Here is a 13820-nt window from a genome sequence, read left to right on the forward strand (position 1 = left end):
GTGATGTTTGCTGAAAAGTGCAAAATTTAATTTACAAGAAAAAATTAGTGTAATTGAAAAAATACAATCTAAATGCAGCAGTTAATTAGATGTATATACTTGTACAGTCTTCATTAAATCTGAATGCTTCAAATGTAATGAAATTCATTTATGCACTCACTTAATGAGAGAATATAAATTGAAAAAATACGATCGGGATAAATTATTATCAAACTGAGACACTTCTTAAAGAGAAATGATTTATTTCAGCTTTATGGATGTTATTAATTAAATATTTTACACATAGTCGTGGCAGGTTCAATTCAGCTCAGTGTTCAGTGTTGAAGCAAAATCCATATGTATGCGACTTAGACTGAAAATTTTGCTAATGAAAATATTTGTTGCTAAAGGTATTGATCATTTATTTATTTATAATTCAACGGTGTTTTCTCATTATAATATTTATAATTGCCACTGACTATATATAAAATGCATTTTAGCCATATCCAAGCCAAAATTGCGAAGTAACTCTAAGCTGCATTCTTTCTAATGTCCAGCAGGAGGCGACTACTCTGGCTACAAAAAGAAGTCGGGGTGCATGGAAATCGGTGGAAAAACAATCTGACTAAGCCTTTTCCAGATGAGTTTGTAGTTTTTAGTCTTACTAATGATCTTACTGATGATAAATTATGTTAGAGTCAAAAAGGTCAATAAACAAACAATTTTTTAGGGCGGGCCTACCTTGTGATTGACAAACCACTAATTTCCTGGCATGCAGTGTCAGATCAGTCAGTCACTTGTCATATCGATTTTTATTGTGTTGTCCCGCTTCACAAGGGGACTTCCAGTGGGTGACATGACGTCACACGGCTTCATTCATCGTTTGTATACAGTCTATGGCAATTCTGAATAGCACGTAGACCAATGTCATGCTCTTCAAAACCACAACAGATGCTAGTATACTTGGAATTAGCATTAAACATGTGTTTTATTTAGCGTTAGATACTACACATTGGATTTGAGTTGCATTTGATGACTTTCCCATTCGACTTAGCATGAGAACCGGCCTTTTTGCTACTACACAGTATGCATGTCTTCCAAACATATCTCCTACTGTGTTTTGTGCATCTTTTGTCATTTCATTTCTGCCAAATGGCTTCAGTAGTCGCAAGTCTTTTCGACAGCCAGCTCTCTCCTGGCTGCCATCATCAGACCAGCTTGCAGTGAAATAGATACGCTATGAAAACTCACTGTTGTGTATGGTGGCCATGTAGAATAAGGAGATTGGATACCACAAAGCAATGTTCTGCATTTCAGCTGCGCTACACTGGCATTGTGTGGAAAATGTTTTGAATGGGCTCTGATTGCACAAATCAAACACAGATGATGAAAAAGTGACACGCACGCTCCAATCTTGCAAGCTCTCGTTTCTGTTCACAGGAACCTTGCAGGGAAAAGAGGAGGACTCACCGTAGGAAGTAGAAGCATTGATTGACAGATTAATCATTCTGGTGCTGGGTGTATGTGTGTGCGTATCTCGGAGCGAGTGTATGTGCATGTGCAAACGTGTGTGCGTGTCCCGACTGACCTTGACAGCTCAGTACTAGCGCAGCAGCCACGTCCGAGAGTCAGTCATTCAGACACAGCTGGTGGCTCGTAGCTACCAGACTCTGCAGCTAACAGTTAACACTGTGTCCACTCTACAATTATCCAGCGAGAGAACACTTATCAACCACTGTGTGCTTTAGAATAGCATTGCATTAATTTCACATTTTACAAGCTATTTAAACAACCTGAGGTGTAATTAACAGCTTAAGATAATGGGTAATATTCCAATGACTTTAATATCTTAACTAACTACTTATCATTATTTGATTCTGACTGGTTAGCCTGGCTAAATCCATTGTGTTTTGTGTCCTCTGTGGCAAAGCCAATAGCATTATCTGCTGTAGGTGTTTTTTAATTACTTTAGCGTTCATATCAAAGCATCACACAGTTTTCTCTTTTTCACACTAACTTGAGTCTTGCCCTACAGTAGCCTGTGTGAACCTTTTTCCCATCCCATGGCTCCCGGGGGCCTGACCCTGAACTCAGTCACCTCTGACAGCTCCTCAATATCATCTCCATCCCCCAAGCCACTGATCTTAGAACAGATATTTTCTTATCCTTCTAATGGTTAAGGTTAGGGAGCTAGTCCAGGGTAATCTGATCCCGAATCTGTGGTGGGAGACAAGTTATTCCTCGGGCATCTCTGCTGCTCAACAAACACAGAGAGCGAGGCGAGCCAGGGGGCAGTATGGGTCTTGCAACCTGCCCTATAGCAAGGTTGATGTTGTGTATTTGTGTATATGTGTGTGTGTGGGTTTACACATAGGCACACACATACATTGCATTTTCTTTGAATTTTGGAGCACGAAATATGTGCCTGCATATTCTTGCTGAAATTTGAATCATCTTTTAGCTTTTTTGTACAAACGTGTGTGGGAACTCAGGTGTGCGTGTTTGTGTGTTTGTGTAAATGCCGGCGTGTCGAACTTGCAGACGCAAGGGAGATGTCATGTTCAGTTTGTGTTTGGCTAACCCTGTGGTCTCCACCCCTAATAGCAGGGTCTATGGGGTGTAGGCACATGCCAATATTCATTGGCAGTTGAATCAAGCCACTTAGATACCATCTGTAAACAGCACTCAGAGGGCCTTGAATTAAACTGAAGGCTGGAAACATTGGTGCTCGCTGCAGAGATTACCAGGTTCAACCAGGTTAATGGGCTCTGTGGCCATAGATCAGTTATATAGATATTGGCAGGCATGTGCACAAAACCTCATGTCTTCTATGTTTCTGTGTTAAATTACAAATTATTGTTGCTGTTGTTTTAAGTATGTGGAGAACTCCATGAGTTTGAGATTGCATTCATTACGCAGATCTCAGAAAGGCAAAGGTTAAATCAATATTTATCTTAAATGTTGTTCTTTACTTTCAATTATGAGTCAAATTCCTGTATGGCTCAATTATGTTTATGTGATATAAGATTCCCTATTCTTAAGTGACAGTTTGAAACTCAATACATGCAATGCATAATTATTCATTTCCTGGTGATTATATACATACCCATGTTGCAAAATTACAAAGGATAATTTACAACTGTCATTCAAAACCAGTATATTTTGGTGAAATGACACCACCGTGCGTCATTTTTATGTCAACCAATCAGTATTTCCCCCTCTTCTTCCTCTCTCTCTCTCGTTCTCTCTCTCCCTCAGCCCCTCTCTGTCTCCTTACTCCCTTTCGCCACCATGGCGCTCTGTTCACCAACACTGATTCATAATCTATAGCTGTGCCTGGGAGACCAGCAGCTATTGATTTAACGCCTACAGTAATCCAGCGCTGTATCCGCTGCTTGTTAGAGATGCTGAGGCCTAGGAACTGGGGCTTGCAGAGGTAGCCAGACAGAGACTAGGACAGATGGGAAGAATTGTTTGGATTAATTCCTTCACAGATTTTTTCTTTTTAATTGTCTCAATAAAAGACCAATTTTGGATAATAGATCGCCATCATCTTTACGGAAAATATAAATATTTGTGTGTTTGTATTATGTTTTACAGGCTAGGTGAAATGTTTTTTTGAAATAAAGTTTATTTTATATCAGAATATTTATGCAACATAATTCAACAAAATGCAGATCACACACATGCTTGACAGTAGTATGTGGAAGCTCCATGCATCCATCCATCCATCCATTAATTTTCTGTCACTTATCCAGGTGTGGGCTGTGAGGACAACAGCCAAATCCCAGACTTCCCTCTGTCTGCCCACCTCCTCCACCTCTTCTGGGGGAACACCAGGGCGTTCCCAAGCCAACAAAAAGATTTAATCTCTTTGGCATGCCCCCAGCCTTCACCCTGGACTTCCACCTGGTAGGACGTTGCCGAATTATTTTTTGTATTTTTTTGTAATTGTTCACTATCAAAAATATAGACATACATGTATGTGGACTGCCAGAAGCACTCTATGAATAAATTAGACTTAGTAAAAACTTGAAAAATGTTTATAGTGTTTGCTACTTCCAAAAAACAAAAAAACAAGCCCCCAATCTTTTGCACTAATTTGGAAATTATTTGACACCAGTATGCTTATTACGTTGTATACACCATAAGAATGAGCACTTAAGGTTTGAAGGACAATTGCGGTTTCTTGAACGTGTTTGGATACACTAACAGACCACCTGAGGAAACAGCGATTAATTCGTTCTCTGTGAACTGATATTTGAAGTAAATGTGAAAATTTACATGAAAAAAAATGCTCAATTGTGCTCTTCTCTTTTTAAACATTCACCTTGCTTGTAGTCTGACAGGCTATGATTTTAACAATTTGAGATTATTGTTTTGGAATTTAGAAGTGTTATTGCTGGTTTTCTGGATAATTATTAGGTCATGTTGCTTGCCCTTTTTGTTTCCAATCAGCCTCAATAACACATCTGTTTGTGGTTCCTAAAAATCATTGCAAAACACATATTTGTGTGACATTATGCAGAAATCTGAACTATTAATGTCCAGGGATGATACAATATGTCCTCTGAATGCAATCACTTCCCTAAGGGGCGGACCCTAGTCTGATGTATCTTCATTCTTCTTCTTCTGAACTTCTTCACGTTCAGTCATGTCACATTGTAGATATAAGTTAGGTTTAACACACCTTTAGCCCATAAGCGATTGGACAGATCTTCACAATGCATTTACAGTGGTATGACACTTTATACCCGATATGTAGTAGCTATATGCACGCCACTAGTTTATATATAGCTGCTGTTCTGATTATTAATGTACATATTTACCACTTTATTTTTCCACATGAAAATAATAATTCTATATTTTTTCCCCTTTATTTCCACATGGATATCTAATTAGTAATGGAACCTTTCAGTTACAATTGTCCTTCTCTAAACGTCTGACGCTGACAAGAGTCAAGAGCTCCTCTGCGTCTGTTACAATAACCCACTGCTCACGCTTACAATGGCCTGCATATGATTTGGAATGAGCGACAGCTAAGGCAGCCACGACATATTCATACAGAATGCTAATCGTGCATGATACAAGAATAATAGACAATGTCGCTTTCAGTTCATCAAGCATCCAGGTAAGTGGATATGTAATTTAAGTTATTATCAAATCTACCTAATTTGGTGTGGTCCATCCATCATGATAATAGCACCATTCTGTGCACACACTTTCAATTGTGACAAGCCTGTATATATATGGACAATACCTTTGGCATCAGAGTTCCTTTTCATTATAGATAATTGCAGTCCATGTATTTTAGATCTCTTCCCTGGATGTTCACGACAATGTAGTTCTTTGAATGAGTGACAAGAAAATGGTATGACCAGTAGACACAACCAAAAATCTAGTGGTGAGTTTCATTTAGTGTACAAATGTCTGTTTGAAGAGGGCATTTTTTTTTACAGCATTTTATAATGAGAATAATATGAGTATCGCCATGGTCCTTGTATGTGCTTTTAAATTGTGCAGTTTAACATTATGACCCTTCAACAATTCATGTATAGAAGATTTAAGGCATTGAGTGCAAAGAAAAACATGATGTTAAAGAATATATGAAGGTAAAGTATGAGATGTCTTAAATAAAGGTGCACCGTTCAATTCCTTAAGGCTCCTTAATCAAGATGACAGATGACAGGAAGGTTGAAGAGGAGTACTTATCTCAATCAGGTACAGACCATCAGCACAAAGACAGATAAACACGCTGACCTTCATTAGTCTGGCCAAATAATTAGCTGACCTCGTCAAATAAGCACTCGCGCTGCACACACTCAAGCACGCACGCACACATACACACTTTGCGCACAGTGGTTTGTATGTGCCTTTAATGAAAAGAGGACTGACGCACAAAGCTGATTGCTTTGTTCTGATGAGTTTCTGGCTTGAGTAGCCCACTTGATTGATGGATAGATGAACACAAGGATGGGTGGATGAAGACAGACAGAAAAGGAAAACTCTGGAGGAGATGAGGGCTTTTGTCGGGTAATATCACAGCAGGCAGGAACAAAAACCTGTCTACTTGTTTTAATGTGCAAAATGTATTGATCAAATTGTTGCTGCAATATGCAGATAGAAACATTAAAAAGCATTTTAAATGTATGCATCTTTATAAATCCTGCAAGACAAATTCTCGAGTCTAGTTGCAGCTGCCTTGTAGGGAACAACCATACTTGTCCATGCAGTTGGGTCCTGTCATGTACTTTATGCTCACTTCACCATGACCAATACACTAATCTCTGCCATTCTCCTCTGGCTACAATGAGCTGAAGAAGGTTAACTTCACCTTCCAGGGTAAATAGAAAAATGAACAGAATGGCTGTATGAGATGGGGTTATAAACAGTAGTCATTAACTCAGCTCTGCCACTTGCTGGCACAGAGGGAGATTTGTGAAAGGTCGTACTTTGGAAGTCAGCTTTGCTGAGATGAAAAACAGCAACACACCAAAAAATTAAGAGACAATTTATTGTTTCAGAGATACATGTAAATGGCACACAGACGCGATCCAGTTTTAGTCTGTGAGGTTTTTTGTTTCTACATGTAAACTGATCTGACTCTAATCCGACATCTGATGTCAGATTCCTACGTTGCCTTCGGAGTCCACTGCAGACTTGGTCTGACGCAATCTCTGTGAGTGTCAAGGATGTAATTTGCATTGGAGTAACTGATACTTTAAGCTGAAGTAAGGGAACTCTTCACAAAAGGATAAATGCAACCACATCACACTGAACATTGTCAGCAGAGAGTAAAACATGTCAGAGACTTGAAGAATAAGTGCCTTCACTTACTCCAGTCCATTTCTAGGTCTTTGGCTTGACAGTTTTAGAACAGCGGTAATATATTCTGGCACCAGGTCTGAAGACAATTATGTGAAATTGCTGCTTTCTCATCTAGATTTGCCTGTCTCCACCATTTTCATCTCAATCCAATCCAATCTGAAACCATTTGAGCAAATAAAATGATATTTACTTCATCTTCTGTTACAAGCTTTCAAAATTACAGGCTTCAGGAAAAATCAATACAAAATGCCAGCTTAGCAGCAGATGTATGCTCTGTGAGAATGCTAACTTTTCCTCTTCATGTGTCTCCCCATCCTCCCACAGAGGTAGGGGGAGGAGACAGGGAGCAGGAAAAGAAGTTCCTCACCAACAACTACGGGGGTGGATTTTGCGGTGGATGTTTATAAACTACTTGTGCTTGCAGGCCGAATGCACGATTGTCTTGTCCAAGACGCTAACCTTTAGCATCTCGCTGCGCTTCGGCGCATCTTACAAAGTTCACTGCGAGAAGGGAGTCTTGACCCTGCGGATGATTTGGAGGACTGAAATACCACTTTCATTTATTATTTATCCCGGCTGGCCGAGGGGAAGGCAAGCCGTGGCGCTGTCATACCTGACTGGCTAATGTAAGAAGTGGCCATCTCACTGCAACCCTGGGGAATCAAAGCCCATTACTGGTTTGAGAGATTGCCTAATGTCCACTGTGAACACACACCCTGGATCAAAACATTAGGATGAGAGGGAGATGTAGGTACACACAAACGCACTCCATTCAAACAAGACGTTGTGCAGCGGTTGGAGATGAGAGAGGAGCATTATTCAGAGTCCTGGAAAACGAGAAGTAAACATTTATAATTCAGATCTGGCCTTGCAAGACTTCTTGTAACTCCAGTACAGCCAGTTCATTAGGATGTATTGTTTATTAGTTTGTTTTTTTATCTACAGGTGGAAACAATGCATATAGCATTCGTATAACAAAGAAGTCCTGGGTCTTTTAATTGTAAGAGGTAAATTTAAGACCGTCCATATCGAAAATCTTAGGCAATCTTAAATATAAGGACTATAACAAGTTCAGCAATACCAAAAGGCCCCTAAGAACAGACTGGACAGCTAAAGTGGATGATTGCAGAATTCTTGGTATAGAAAAACTCTTTCCCAACAAATCCAGGATGCTCCAAAGTAGGGCCGGCCTTCCGTTGTCTGCAATCAAGAGACGCCTTCATGAATGTAAATACAGAAGTTTTACCTCAAGATGCAAACCACTGGTAACGCCATTCTTCCAAAAGATACTCCCTCATTTGTTATTTTGAGGTTGGTGGTCACGCATCAGTCCAAAATACTGGTTGATAAGTGGATCCAAAGCATATGACTGACATATTTTTATACTTATCAAACCATTCAGTGACCCCTTTGGTGCAATATGAATAAAAATATTTCATCACAGAAAAGAAAAAGAATAGGTTTGCAGTGACCCTCTCTAAGAGGACCTAAACTACACCAACACAGTACCACCCTTCCACATGAGAAAGCTAAAGTAGCCCCTCACTGTACTGTTGAAGAGTTCAGGTTTTACAGGTTTTTGTTTAATTTCTCATCCATCTGGCTATGTGAGTAAAGCTGTAATTTATCCACTGTCAAAAAGGTGGTTGCGTGCCAATAACACTTGCTTATTACAGGGACCATGTCTAATGGGTAAGGACTACCTTTACACAGTTTCGCAGGTTGAAAAGTGCAATGACCACTTCTTTTTGCGTTCTTGTGTGCACGTGAGTGGGTGTATCTGTGTCGGCGTGTGTGTAATTGCCAAGATGGAGGCTTAATGACCCTTTGGATCTGCAACCGAGGTGTAGCTAATGAAGCGTATGTGTATGAAGTACAGGCCTCTGCCTTTAATGGGAGATTCCTATCAATACCACAGATCAGATTAATATTTCAAAGTTAATGTTTTTGTTGAGGAATTTGCAAAACAAACATGAGATGAGGCTTCACAGTCGCTTGTGCAGGAAAATGCAATTTTCTCAGACTTAGCCGCTCATCTTTTTAATTACAGCCTTAATAGCTTTATAGATTTTTCAAAGATGAATTCTTATTGGCATTTTTATAATTACTGGTCTTTATTGCTTTTTATGAAAATAATCGTCAAGGCTCATTTACCCCACAAACCCTGAGGCCAAACAAATGCGTTTCAATGATGAGTGCAGATAACCTCCAAAACACTGGTTTTAATTTTTCAACTCTTGAAGTCTTTACGAATATCAGCATTATATTTTTCACTTCATGTAAATAAGTGCTTTGCACCCATAAAACCAATTACTAACTCTTTTTTTTTCTTTCAGACAAGTAGTTTCAGTAGTGAATTTGTACAGACAGCAGTTTTATTGTTTAAAGATGTTGGCTGGACAGCATGTTCAAACATACCGTGAACTCCAGAGGCTGCTGAAACCAGAACAATGCACATTGGCCTATGGGGGATGCAGAGTTGGCCAGAGTTTCACATGTCAACATACTATCAAATGTGGTGCTAAAATGAATGAACCTCCTCAGCATTAACACATGTACAGAGCTGAAGCGGGCCAAGACAGCTTTAGAGCTCCGACTGTAGAAAAAATATACCTGGACACTTCAGCGAAAACATATTTAGAAGACCTGGCCAAGGTTTTCTCGTGTAGTCTGCAAAGGCCTTCGAGTGCAGCAGCCTTAGACAAACAGTGGCTCTGAGCCATACCCTGCTAAAACTTTGACAATGAATTTGGGCAGCCGGTAGAAATTCAGCCCTATGAATTTGTGGGATAGCAAAGCAGGCAAATAATCTTTTGTGAAATTTATACCCACCAATGGAAGAGGCTCCTCTAATCACTATTTAATTTAGGTTGAGATTCTGTGCGGAGAGATGAGTGTACATTTGGCTAGACTTATCACCACTAAAAGGGAAATATGCATCGATTTAGCCTTGAACTCCCTGTTGAACTTGGCTGGCCTGCTTCGCTGCGGTTTCCCAGTACATTCCCAATTCCTCCTCTCTCTCCAGGACCCAGCGTGGATGCAGACAATAACCGGAAAGAGTATTTAGAAAATTTTGGAATGAAGTGGATGTAAATTTCAAGCCTTTACATTTGCCAGAAGCATCTGTTTTATCTATAAATACTAGCTTCCAAAGAGCCAGAGCTGTGGAATATTTCAACCCATGCTTTATTTAATTGGCTTGGAAGCGTAAAAGGAAAGAAAGAAGACTCAAACTATGACTCTTTTTCCCTTAGACCCCCTGCTAACAGGCAAGTCTGGCTCTTCTGTATAACTATCCCAATCTGCATTTTCTCATAATAGGGCCAGTGCCAGCTAAACATGTTCACAACACGAGATTGTAAGAACAAGCCATTTGCTTGAATATTGTATATAAATCAGTTGGCAAGACCCATTTATGGCACCAGGATTAAAGCAAAAATCAGTTTTGCTTTTGGGGGGAAATTGGGTTTCTCGTGGTGTGAATGAGTGTTGGCGTTGCTTGTCTGGCCTTGGCTGTGTCTGCTGAAACTCTAAAAACAGCCTCTGTTTTGGTTCCAACATTTTCGGTCTCTATGGCGCTGGATCCCGTGTAGTGTAAACTCAGTGTGGTCTGAAGAGCCTCTCTGTATGTCTGCTACACATGTGAATATGCTCGACAGATGTTAACTGGCTTCCAGGCAGACAGGCTCTCCTCCCCCTGGCCTTTTTGGCTCTGGTTGTGACATGGTGACACACAGTAGCATCTGGAGTTCAGACTGGGTCACCCAGGGCAAATATGATACAGAGCCGTACATCACTTGCTCAGACCTCCCACAACTTTGAAAAGGATGATTTTGACAGGGTTTTGGAAAAATGTTGGCATTCCTGCCCACTCTACATACGGAGGCTGAAATATTTAGGACTGTTTTGACTTATCTGACCAGCTAACTCCTCATATGTTGGCAATGCGAGCAACTTTTTACTAAACTCAAGACGAGAAGAAGCGGCAACTGGTAAGGCTGTGAGGTTTGTTTTTTCTTAAACTACCACCAACATCTGATACTCCATTTATGGAATGAACCCAAAGGAGAAAAAAATCTGCTGTCTTTTACTGATTCTCGATCTACTGAGAGAAAACTCTCCATGGGAATGCACAGGGCTTCATCCTCACACACAGGTATAACTGTGATATGATTAGAAATATGTAGCACATTTAATGACTTGTTATTTGGTGAGTATGGAAGAGATCATACGCAGGGAAAGGCAGATGTTCAAAATATATGAGCTTATATTGAAAAGCCCAAATAAACTGAAAGTCACAAATAATAAAATTTGATGTCGTTTAGCTTATGACATATGTAAATTCAAATTAAATTAAAGGCCTTCAGTATCTTTAATGCCAAAGCCAGCCAACTTAAATTCAGTCCATATATGCTGCCAAAGGGGATATATTTGAAAACCACCAGTGAAAAAGATGCCTGGTTGCCTTTTTTGTGTGGATTTCAAATTATCGTCATTTTTCAAATACATTTTGCTGTTTTATGGTGACCCATTTGTCAGGATTTTGAACACTGCCATTTCGTGAAGGCAGCTTTTTGATAGTCAAGACGGGTGTATAGGAGCCGTATACCTATTAAAGCAAACAAACAAACAAAAAAAAAAAACAGCTTTTGTGTCAGACTTGATGTTTGACTATTTGTCTGCATTTCCATTGTTAGCTGACAGTCAACCATGCTCGCAGACAGTGAAGCGTCAGCTCGCAGCTCATGAAACAAACATTTAGCAAGCACATAACAGCAAAGCTGCCAGTTGACGTGCACCCGTTCAAATCCATCCCGTCATGTAAATAACTTGTTTCAGTGTGCTTTCAATTAAAGCGGAGGACGAAGTGCCATTGCTGCCTTTGATGGATGAGCTTAGATATTGGAGTGTACCGTTGGATGACAAAACGTTCCCCCACTCCACCTCAACTCCTCTTTCCTATTGATTCTCCTGGCGGTTATTCATCAGGGCGGTGGCCACTGTCAGATCAGCTGCTCCTTCTTCTCACAAAACACATTTTCCACAGTTATTGATAAAGCTATTTGACCTTTTATTCAAATGTGTGTGTGTGTGCGCAAGGGTGTGTGTGTGTGTATAATGTGCACACATCTGTGTTTTCTTTCTCTCTGCTCTTGCCAGAGGCCTGCAGATCACTGCAGTTACATGAATAAAGTCAGGCTGTTTTGATTAACGCCAAATGAGTAGGTCTATTCTTTGCAGATGTGGGTTTTAGCAGTACTGAGCCTTGCTTTCACACAACAAAAATAAACCCCAAACCTGTTTTACAGTTTGGCAAGGTGGAGCGCACATATACAGTACGGAGAGTCTGCACATACATATGCCTGTGTTCATATACGTCAGTGGTCTCGTACATACTGTGATGTGCATGCCTTCATGCATATTATTTCAGTGTTTTGAAAAATTTCGACCCTTTTGTCAAGGTGAAGACAGGCTGCCTTGGCTGCGAGTACAATAGCAAATGTGCCCTGAGTTAGAAAAGCCAAAATTGGAGGGAAGAAAGCTTTGGTTGCACAAGGGTTGATCCATGGAGAGGATAATGATTTTACAAAATCTCTGTGAGATCAGTGGAGGTTATAAATTGTGGTCACATACCATATGGCATCAGACTGAGGGTACCGTTCTGACAGAGATGACCAGATCTTGGAATACTTTTGGCTTGTTACTGGAGAAGTTAAAGAGGTAGTAAAAAAAGGTAAAGAGTATTAATAGTATTTTTATTTATATTATATTGTGCTTTTGTAGTCTTACTTTCCTCTCACCTCTGCAAGTACTTTTTTACACTATAAGCCAAATTCATCCATCTACACACGAATGCAAGCATTGGGGCATTGTAGCTTGCTCAAGGACACTCTGACAAATGCGATGGAGGAGCTCGAGATCAAACCACTGAACTGTTGACTAGTGGGTGGGGCACATTTTAATTAGGCAAAGTCAATAAAAAGCCAGAGAGAGAGAGAGAGAGACAAACAGATATAATGTGTAATCTTATGGAAATTAAACTAGTTACTTTTGTATGTGTGTGTTTTTTTTTTTCAGGATTCAAGCCCCAAGAGAAGTGGTTCATTTGTCAACACCGTACGAAGATCATCAGTGTGCAAGGTTAGGATAAATACAGTCTTTTGCAAAGTTTATAACCTACTAGGATACAAAAAAAGTTTAAAAAAAAAAAAAAAAGGAAGCACATACTAATTTGCATTTTCGGTGGGAGAAAGTCAAACGATTTTTCACTTTACTTTAAAATAAATGCAAGACTTTTCCTTCATACCTACCACACTTGTTAACATACTAAAAGCATTACAAGACCTCTGTGTTTTATATCATTGGAAACAATGTATTTTCAATTTTGATGGTTGGTCAAGATAAGACTCGGTTAAATATGTTAAACATTTTAATGATTTTTGACACGTTCTTGTAGGGAAACATAGGGAACAGTCTAATCACTGGGAAAATACTTAATTAGCAATGAAACAGTTCGGTTGAACCCTTTTGATTTAACCAAATAAGAATTTACTCAACATCTGAGAGCCACATTTTGTTTCCCTTGTATTATTCTCAGTGAAGCCACAGATAGAGGAGGAGAGTAACATTTTAGACGCTCTAGTATGAAAGCCATTTTCTTGTCCTTCATGGTGGCAAACTGTTCAATTACCATGTCATATAATTTCCCAATAGACCCCAGGTTTTTCACAATAAAGGACTCGAGTTTTAGCGAAAACCCCAGTCGCTCCAGTCCAGATGTGTAGTGATCAGTTCTGATGTGGCCGTTAGATTTTATCTTAACTTAGTGGTAATTAACGCAGCTGGGGGTTATTGTTGTTTTTCACAAAAATATCTCAGATTCATGAAACTGTCGAAACATCTGTACTTCATTGTTTTGAATCCTTTTAAGATCACCGTGTGTGAGTTTATTGTTGTTTATGTACTGTTTATATAACACGAGCAAAGCATTTTAATGCATATTTAGCCCC

The 13820-nt window shown here is 39.6% G+C and overlaps 1 long non-coding RNA gene across 1 annotated transcript in view; it reads left to right on the forward strand.

Moving 5' to 3' along the window:
• Positions 1 to 12951, forward strand: part of LOC120441690 — a 117691-nt gene extending 104740 nt beyond the window's left edge. The window contains exons 2-3 of the long non-coding RNA XR_005614191.1: positions 3738 to 3891; positions 12889 to 12951. This is a non-coding gene — a long non-coding RNA (uncharacterized LOC120441690). The remainder of the gene's footprint in view (positions 1 to 3737; positions 3892 to 12888) is intronic.
• Positions 12952 to 13820: the final 869 nt, after the last annotated feature.

Source organism: Oreochromis aureus, linkage group 9 (genome assembly GCF_013358895.1).
Source record: "Oreochromis aureus strain Israel breed Guangdong linkage group 9, ZZ_aureus, whole genome shotgun sequence".
Lineage (NCBI taxonomy): Eukaryota > Metazoa > Chordata > Actinopteri > Cichliformes > Cichlidae > Oreochromis > Oreochromis aureus.